Source organism: Piliocolobus tephrosceles, chromosome 18, assembly GCF_002776525.5.
Source record: "Piliocolobus tephrosceles isolate RC106 chromosome 18, ASM277652v3, whole genome shotgun sequence".
NCBI classification, from domain to species: Eukaryota; Metazoa; Chordata; class Mammalia; order Primates; family Cercopithecidae; genus Piliocolobus; species Piliocolobus tephrosceles.
The window spans coordinates 39,785,913-39,796,849 of NC_045451.1; positions in this window are offsets into that span (position 1 = coordinate 39,785,913).

A 10,937-nucleotide genomic window follows, 5' to 3' on the forward strand; every position below is an offset into this window, starting at 1 on the left:
CCAATCTCATTTAACCTTGTGAGTGCACAAGAACACTGCATTTCAAACTTCCCTTGAATCTAAGTAAGATTATATGACAGGACACTTGACAGTGGAATGAGGAAAGAAAGAGAATTTGCATATGCATTTTTCCTGCCTTTCTTCACCAACTGTTTAGGTAATAGAGGAATCCACTTTCCAGAACCACACTTAGAGGACAGCTAGATTTGCAAAGCTTTCTCTATAAATGCCACTGCTAAGTACTCATTTATCCAGTTCAGCATTGCTAAGGTAATATGCTTTTCACTTCCCATTGCTTGCTTATCTCATTCCCTAAATGGTTAAAATATATGAAAAACTAGAATTCTAAGCATGGCTATTTATCTGGGAAAATCCCTTATCTATCTGTTCATTTGTTATGTATTTATTTGTTTAACAATATTTGATTGCTTATATATAAAAACATATTCTCTGTCCTCAAAATTTACAGTCAAGTAGGTAGTTACAACCTAACGGCAGTCAAGAAGACTATCCCTAGATTAAAATATCTACTACCTACCTCAGTCTTCCAGCCCTATACTTTCTGTCCTAATATCTGCAGTGTCTGAATAGAAGAAAGTCAAAGGGAATATACAGAAATTACCCTGATGCTAGAAAAAAGCAGAAAATAAAACAAAATAGTCATTTTTTCTAAATTTACAGCTTCAAATTTCTGTGGTATGGACAAAAAGTTGAGGAGGCAAAAGTGTCTTCACAACTTGTTTCAAATGGGCAGGGATATTTTGATTATTGAGTTAAGCAACAAGCAAGAAGTCAGTTATAATTATCCACCACCCCCACCTACCCCCCAGAAAAACCTCTAATTGTTTTATAGTCAACAAATTTAGGTAGTAGATTAAATCCTGGGCCTCAGTCATTTGTTGCTGGTAAATGTGTTCTTTATTTCTGGTCTTAATGTAGATGCTATGAGGTTTCTGTTCCCATTTCTTTTCTTTGTACACTTTAAATTCTCATTCTGATCTATTTTATTGACTCCATTAGCTTCAACAGAGATGCATGCAGAGACCTCACAGACATAGCTTTTTAGCTCTCACGATTCTCCTTATCACGATTCCCACTGACGCAATTCCAAGATGGCTATCCCCATCTTGACAGTCTGACAGAGACTCCATGGAACTCTGTGTGCCAATAACGAAGCCCATCTTTTCTTACTCCCAACTAGATCATTACTTTTATTATTTCTCTCTTTTATACTGACACTCTAATTCTCTCCCTCAGCCAGGCTTGCAATCTTAGAAGCACCTTTAGTACTTTCTTTCCTTGAGTACATTCCCAAAAAAGTGTTATTTCTAAAACACCATATAACTTCCTCTGGAATTTTTCTGAATGGTTTAAAATACAGCAAGAATTATCTTCATTGTCTTTCTCATTATCATATAATGTATATTTAATCACCTACATGATGTAAATTGTAATAAGAACTTTATATTAAATCTTCAAGGCAATTCTAAGGGATGGTTACTATTCTCATACCCATGTTATAGTTAAGAGAATTAAAGAGTTTTTCAAGATAATATACCTAGTAAAGTGCTAGGAAAATTTTCTTCTTGTAAGGCAGAATAGGAAAAGAAAACAGGCATTGAAGTCAGATGTATTTATGCACACCTTGATTCTGCTCTTCATTTCCTTAGTGTAGCTCTTTAATATTTCTTAGCTTTGGTTACCCTATCTACAAAATGAAGATAACAATATAATTGTAATGAGAATTAAGCACAGACAAAGCATCTGAAGCAATGAAAGCAGTTTTAAAATGTAAATGCTCTTCTCTAGTAGAAAAAGTCAAATTGGCCAGTTAAGCCTGTTGTGGTCAACTAATCTGAATATGAGAATTTCTGGGATCTCTAAACCTTATTTAAGAAGCTAGTATACATGAATGCAGCTTTTGGCCTCCTGACTTAGTATTCAGATTTAAATCTTGGCATTTAAAAGTGTTAAATTAATGACCGATCAATTCCAAATAAATTACCATCTTTAGAGGTGATGCTAATCAATGGAGGACATGGCATGGTTGGTTTGAGAAAGGCCTCATTTGACATTGAAGAAGATGGGATAATAATGGCTTAGTATTTGTGATTTTTACTCATCATGCATGTCATTAAAACAGCAAACATAATAGCTCTAATTAAACCTTTTGATGCTGTTACTACTACCAAGCTGATGATGGTAATCATGTTATTATGAACATTATGTTAATAATAAGACTGAATCTTTTAGAAATAAAGAAGTAATAACAATAACAATTTAATAGTATCTATATTCTTCATGTATCACCAGAGAAGGTGCAATATCAAGCATGAACTATGTGATGGGACAGACTAGCACACTATTCACAGAAGGAGAGGTAGGCTTTAAACATAAGGTTACTGGCTGGGAACAGAAAATAAAAGAGCAGGGTGGGAGTTACCTAAAGCTATCTAAAGATAGATATTCCTCAATGGTTAGAATTATGAAATGAGTCTGCATCAGAGATGCAATCCTATGGTACTCAGGGATATGCAGGTAAATTTACCTATATCCACGCAGAGTATCTGCACAATAACATCATGAAACCAGAAAACGAAGCATAGAATTGAGGATCTTCTGCCATAAGATCCAGAAATAGGATTGAGTACATAAGCAAAGATTCCAAGTAGCAAAGGACAAGTCTCTCAGCAGTCAATGGAATTCTCTCCTTGGCTTTCTCTTCATTATATAGTTCATTAAGGATTGACGGAAGACATTTTAGTATGACTTTAAGAACCGACCAAGCTAGCACAACAGATGTCAGATTGTATATTCAAATGATATATAATGGCTGGAACCTAGGCAAAAATAAACCAGGATAAATGTAACATATAAAATGTAAATTTTATCATTTTAAAAAGAGTAGATATCAATACTACAGGAATTATTACATTATAAAAATAAGAATTAAATATACTTGTCAGGGATCAGAATTTTCTAAAACTCGACTCATGCATGAATTAAAATAATAAGCCTAAAAGCTTGATTTGTGTTTGGTTAGAATTAAAAGACACTATATGTCACAATGGTATTTGATGACAAGCCCTGAAATGAAAACATCTTGACTTAAATACTGTGCTGGCCATTAGTAGTCTCATCAACACAAAGAATAGGAAGCGTAGATTTGCATTCTAGTGATCATGGGAGTCAAATGAACACAGAGCTTTTAAGAGACAAGTCAGGTTGAAGGAAATGCCATATATGAAACTTACTAAATTTAAGTCTGAAAAAAGTTCAAACTTTATAAAAGTGTACAATTGGTAATGTCTGGCTCAACAGTCTTAAGAGAATGATACAGGATTTTCTAATCACACAAGCTCACTGAGTCAATCCTGAAGGTGGTGCATTCCACGAAGTTCTGCAATTGTCATTTAATATCTAAGTAATCATAGTTCTTTCTAGCTAACACATTTAAAATGTAAAATACTAAAATGAACTCATGCATAAAAAGATAAACTGTATGAATGAGGTATTGCAGAAAGCTGAATAATACTTGAAGAACATGAAGATGAATAGATAGCTCTCAGAAGACCCAATATATTCAAATAAGTTTACCTGTTTACTTCTTTATCCATTTGTTTCTCTAAGAACAAAAATAGAATGCAAGGAAGAAAAAGGGACTACCTATCATTTAGAATTGTACAAAAATAGTATCAGTTTTTTCATAAGATATCAGTTCAAGGCTGTTTATAATTGGTCCTAAAGGAAAGAAGTTGAGCTCTAAGTTAACTAGTCTTTGGAAATTTGTGATTCTGTGCCTGGCATGTAGAACTTAGAGACTGGTAATATTTTTGTGTGGTCTCTAAACTGTTGCCCATTAGCCGGTTCATGCTCACCTGTCCTCTAAGCTAATAACAAATTTGCATCCAGATTATATAAATGTCAAGGTCACAGAAAAATATGAATGCAGCCAAAATTAACTATGCTTTCTAAAATGTTTGTTCCATCCATAAAGGCTTTGCTTAACTATAGAAATAAAGACTTCTGTTTGTTCATGATTTAAAAAAATCTATCCAATACTTTTTTTTTTTTTTCTTACTATTATTTATCCTCACTCCCAGATCCACTTTGCCTAAATTAACTGGCCACTGCAAATCAAGATAAGAAAAGCAAGATTACTTTCAGTACAAAATTGCACAGACACTGAATTCAGTCTGTTTCTTGAGTCCTTTCTCTGGCTCAAAGTTAAGATGTTCTTGTAATGTTCCATTTAGGAGCTTAATGTTTTTTCAATAAAGTGATTATAAAGTTTACATGTTTAATTAATTTGCAGCTAAATAATTATAGGCCCTGCTCTTCTCAGTGAAGGAGGGAAACTAACAACAATAGAGGGAAGTTTTTCTTTTCAAACATGAGACAAGAAAGAGAACAATAAGTTTATTGATTCTAATTTCATCATTTTATAACTAAGGAAACTCAGTCCAAATGAGTTACATATCTTGGCTCAAGTGCTAACATTAGCCAGTGAAAGCGCCATGACTAAAACTCCTATCTTCTAATTCCTAATCCATTGTTCTTTGTACCCAGGGTAATTTGCAAAACACTTTTATTTGTTACTTCATTTGACCTCAAAAATGTCCCTGGAAGTTACCTAATAAGAAAACTGAAACTTAAACTCACAGATTTAAAATATAGTTCAAGCTATATTTAAACTATAAGTTTACATCAGCTGGCTCCTCAATTTTATCTTCAGCCCTTACCTGTCACTGGATACCAAACTCATATATCTACCTGCCCTCATGATATATTTAATTAAATATCTACTTTATATCTCAAACTTAACATGCCAAAATAAAATCCGATTTCCTTATCCATCCTCTGCTCTTACCCAACGGTACATTGGGCTGTCAAATCTTATTAGATGGTACCAGTGTTTAGACCAAAAATCTATGCATTATCCTTGAGTCTTCTTTTTTTATTCTCCCCAATATCTCAATCATTAAGCACATCTGTTGACTACCAGCAATACGTATCTCAAATCTATTCAATCCTTTCAGCTCCATAACTACTGGTTCAAGCCTCCTTCATTTCTTGCCCAGGTTATCACTGTATTGCTCTGCCTGGTCGCTCTGCTTTCACTGTTGTCCATCTGCAATTTATTCTTCACAAAGAAGTCATGAAAGTATTTGTGAAATGCTAATCATATTTTGATAGACCTCTGCTGTAAATTGTTTGTGGATTTGTACCTGTACAAAAGAAAACATAAACTTACGGAGCGTGACATGATCCTGTTCTTGTTTTCCAAATTGATTATATACTTCCCTCTAGCCACTGGCTTTGTTCTGTTTTATTTTGCTTTGTTTTTTGACAAGTTCACCTTGAGCCCTTAGATCCTTTACATTAGCTCTTTCCCCATCTGGAATGCTCTTTTCCTATTTTTCAACTATCCAACCTAAAGTAACCATCTATCAATCCTCTATCACAAAGACCACTCACAGTAACCAGATACAGGAATACCAAAAGGAAAATTTAAGTCAATTAATACTTAAAAGTTCAGCCAATAATAAAATCCACTGAATGGATACTCCTATAAAGATGATATGCTAGATCCTGAAGGTCCCAATCTGATATAACAGACATGAGAGAATCCTGATCAAGTGATACAAAGAAACCATATTTAAAGAATATTTTAAAAGCTGTGACTACTAAATCTCAATTAAGATGTACAGACATGTGCAAAGTAAGATCTCAGAAAAAAAAATAATAACACTGCTCATTTCATGCCAAGCTCCAAGCAAAGCACTTTATATGTATAACTCATTAAATCATTACACTAGCCTTGTGAGTTAGGTAAAATGTACAAATGAAGACACGGAGATACAAGAGAGGTTAGAAAACTACCCTTCCAAATTTAGAGTTTGGACATCTTCAAGCTTACCAAGTAGTGACAAATTATTTCGTAGAGAGATTATACAAACATACACTTCTACCCCGAGGGCAGTCTATAACATTCACCTCTGTCTCACATCCTTGCCAACTCTTGACATTGTCATAAATTTTAACTTTCGCCGAAATGCTGAATGTGAAATGAAAGCTTTTATGGCTTTGTTTGAATTTGCCTGATTAATAATGAGCTTGAGAAGTACTTCATGTCTGTTGTCCATTAATGTTTCCTTTTCTGTGAAATATCTTTATATGTTTGCTTCAGTTTTTAAGTTGTGTATATATTTACTTATTTGACTCATAGGAGTGCTTTACATATTCTAGATTCAAATTTTTTGTTGATTTCATGTGTGGCAAATATTTACTATAATTGTAAACTTGTATTTTCATTTTAAAATACGTATCTTGTTGAATTAAAAATTTAAATTATAACTTAATTTTTTAAAATTCCTACATAGTTTATACTTTAAAAAATTATTCTGTTCTCAAATGCAATAAATGCATTTTTCTGATAGTTTAAAAGTTTTGCATTTCACATGTGACTCTTCAGTCTTAGGGTTAATTATTGCACATGGCATGAGGTAAGCACCTAAATTTATATTTTCCCTAATGAAAAACCAATTGCCTTATCACTTTTTATTAAAGAGTCCATTCTTTTCCCTGACCCGTATTCCACCTCTGTCATATAGCAAGAGTATGTATGTGCAAGAGCCTGTTTCTGAATTCAATTTTATGTTTCATTGGGTTATTTGTCCATCCAGGTGAATTTCACCCCCTTTTAAATTATGACAGAATATAGAGGCAGTACAACATCATGCTTAAAAGAGTGGTCTCTGGGACCACATAACCTTTGTTTGATTTCTAGTTCCATCATTGCTAGCTGTGTGACCCAGAGCAAGTTGCCTAACCTCTCTTGTCTCCCTTTTTCTTCCCTGTAAAATGGTGATAATAACTCTACCCATTCCAAAGGTTATCTATGTGTATAAAGTCAATACACATTTAAACAAACAAATATAACAGTGTCTGGGGTGCAATAATGTTTAGTATAAGTTAATATTGCCTTATTTTTTAAAACTAAATCCATTTCTTTCAGATTCAAGATAGCTGGGCAAAAGAAGTAAAATCTGTTATTACATAGGCAAATAAAAACCACTTTCATTTTGTCCTCTTTCCATTTTCAAAATATAATTAATATCATTATCTTGTTAGGTCATACCTGCTGTCCTCAAATCTGCTGTCATTTCTCCATGAAGAATTGTCCTTGAGGAGCGATTTGGCCCCTGGCCCTGGCCTGCTGCCAGCCTTCTGCTTATTTCCTTGGACCCGCTGTGTGATGTATTGTTTCCAGATTCAGTATTGTTTAATGTTCATACACCAAACACTAATCGAGGTTTCCAGGAGCTTATTCTTCCAAGTCAACCCTGTGCCAGTGCTGGGTCCAATCTGTCCAAGGCCCCATGGGAAACTATCCATCCAAATCCAGGGATGCATGAGCTTGGCTGTCTGGATGGGACACTAGATCTCCCCTATGGTCCACTTGGCCTTTAAATCTTTGGCCTGGAAAAGGCCAAGACTTTGGAGACTTCAAAGATAAGACATTTAGGAGAAGGTCCATCTGTGAATGAAAGCAAAAACAAAAACAAAAACACTTCAAATGGTTGTTTTGTCTCAGTTAACAATAGGGGCAGAGATGTTAAAAGAAATAGTAAGCGACCATTTCCTTCAGGTTGCAGTATGTACCATGTGCTGCACCTGAGACAGAATAAACAATAAATATATATTTAGTGAATGAATGATAATAACAATAATAGTATTACATTTTACCTCCATGAGTTTCCTTTTCCAAAAGGTTTTCTCACACATCTCATTTTAAGTTTATAAACATGGAAAATAATGCTCATTATACACTCTCCATATTAACTTCATTTTTGCCATTTGAAAAGTGAAGAAAGGACAAATATATGGATTTTACCAAAGTTACACAACTACGTGTCTTCCGCCTTGATTATTCATTTAATGATTATTGAATGTCTGTCTTCCAGGAACTGCTAGCTACTAGAAATGCAAAGATATTTAAAATAAGGTCCTTGATCCCTTCCTTCCTTGCCCATTCACCTCCAGGTTCACATCATAGCTGTGAAATAGGTATATAAATATGTAAGTATAAAACAAACTTGTAAATGCTATTACAGAAATATGTATAAAGCACTGAGACCAATATGATAAAGGGACAAATTACAGTTAGAAGGGCTAAGAAATGTCTTAAAAAAATCAATAGAACTTCCAAGATAAATAAATGAAGTGCATTAAAGATAGAGAAAAGCATACAGGAGGAAGGTGATTTTGTCTTCAGGAACGGAATATAGGCTTCTATTGGGATTTTTTTTTTTTTTTTTTTTTTAATGAGGATAAATGCAGGGTGGGCTTAAAGGAGTTGAAAGATTTGAAAGAAATAAGTAACTGTTCCAAAAACCATCAATAATGGTCATGAGCATCAAATAAAATAAAAAGTGAGAATATATAGTAAATGTTATAATACAGATATTAGGTACTGTATTATCTCATTTTATGACATATGGTGGACTGCTGGTTTCCCTCCAGCATCTATTCTCTCTTCCTCTATCCTTGTAGATCCATGATTTTATTCAAGCATCAACCCTACCCACACACCTCAGGGTGAACCCATCCACAAATCTGGGGGTGAGTCTGATTGGTCTAGAAGTAATTCCTCTCCCTTCACATTGACTGATTCAAATTTTTATAGGTAATCCAACTGAGATCAATAATAAAAGATCAATATTTGTTGAAAAATAATCTTCTTGATTAATAAAGCTAACATTGTTTTCCTTGGATGCCATCTTATTCTAGGAATTAATCTCTTCTCTAAAGCTTGAGGATGGTGCCAACACTGTGTAGAGGGGAGAATTAGAAAATTTAGGTAAAGAGATTCACAGATGAATTAAGTCAATTCTTGAAATCTGACTTTTTGCTGTACTTTCTCTTATGTAAGCCAAAAACATTTTTTATGGTTTTAGCTAGTTTGAGTTTGGTCTCCATTACTTGCAACATAAAGCATCCTGAAAATGTCTTTGTAAATTTTTTTAAAATTATACTTTAAGTTCTGGGATACAAGTGCAGAACATGCAGGTTTGTTACGTAGGTATACACATGCCATGGTGGTTTTCTGTACCCATCAGCCCATCATTTATATTAGGTATTTCTCCTAATGCTATCCCTCCCCTAGCCCCTCACACCCCAACAGGCCCCGTGGTGTGATGTTCCCCTCCCTGTGTCCATGTGTTCTCATTGTTTAACTCCTACTTATGAGTGAGAACATGCAGTGTTTGGTTTTCTGTCCTTGTGTTAGTTTGCTGAGAATGATAGTTTCCAGTTTCATCCATGTCCCTGCTAAGGATATGAACTCATCCGTTTTTATGGCTGCATAGTATTCCATAGTGTATATGTGCAACATTTTCTTTATCCAGTCTATCGTGGATGGGCATTTGGGTTGGTTCCAAGTCTTTTCTATTGTGAATAGTGTCACAGTGAACATACATGTGCATGTGTCTGTATAGTAGAATGATTTCTAATTCTTGGAGTATATACCCAGTAATGGGATGACTGGGTCAAATGGTATTTCTAGTTCTAGATCCTTAAGGAATCGCCACACTGTTTTCCACAATGGTTGAACTAATTTACACTCCCACTAACAGCGTAAAAGCATTCCTGTTTCTCCACATCCTCTCCAGTATCTGTTGTTTCCTGACTTTTTAATGATCGCCATTTTTAACTGGCATGAGATGGTATCTCATTGTGGTTTTGATTTGCATTTCTCTAATGACCAGTGATGATCAGCTTTTTTTTCATAACTTTGCTACTCTCTACATTATTGAAGATAATTATGCTAAAAGGAAAAAACATTTTCTACTTTTAGGAAAAAAAAAATCTGATAATTATGTAGCCGTATCATTATTTATCAATGTGGACAACTCAAGGAATATATTTCTGCAAGCCAACCAACCAGTGACAGCACTTTGCTTCTAAAAGTTAGGCAATCAGAAGTAGATTAACACTTATGAACATGCTTCTGAATGTTAACTAATGAAGAAGTCTCACTTGATCAGGCAGACATCTGTAGTTAAAAACAACTCACTCCCACCTCTGAAAGTCTGGCAGACTCTGAATTCTTCCCTTCCTAAAAATCTTACACATCAAATTTATGTTTAAGATCAAAGTCCTGCTCTGCTCTAAAAGCATATGTTTGACCAGCATAGGCTTTTTCACTTAAATAAGCAATATATTATTTTTTTCTTCTTTGTGTTTTGTGTTTAGGATATTGATTGGTGGTCTCATCCTTTGTTAGTTACCTGGAGCTTAGAGCATACTGAGAGTTTATCATTTTTGGACATATTACTAAATTTTTATATGCCATATAAGAATGTCTCGTCAATGTTTGGATATAGTCTACTGACACCTCCTTCTTCATAAAAAGGGCCCTGACAACCAACCATTTACTTTATCCAAAGACACAACGTGGACAAAGTGATACTTGCAGATTTTGCTCACTCAGTTCTCAGAATATTTATTGGGTTAAACAAACAATCTTGTAACATAAGATCAGGACAACTTTTCGTTTCATTTAAAATTCATAAAAAATTCAGTCTTTTCATTTAAAAATGAGACTATAATTTACTAATGCTTGAGTGTGTTTTGGAATGCTTTCACTGATATTTAAGCAGATTTACCACTGCAGACATACTCTCTATTGAAAAAAATTCATCTGAGGTATACATTAGTAAAAAATACATAATATAAAGAATCACCTTCTATCTCATTTGATTCATAGGCTGGATTGTTTTGTTTTGAATTCTTTAATATCTGGTTAACTTGTAAAGACACTCTCTGCTGTCATATCTTTAAAATGCAATAACTTTATGTCTTCCATATAACCAAGATATTACTACAATCAGTATAAATCTGTATATTGATGAGTAGCCCTCAGTTGCCTATAC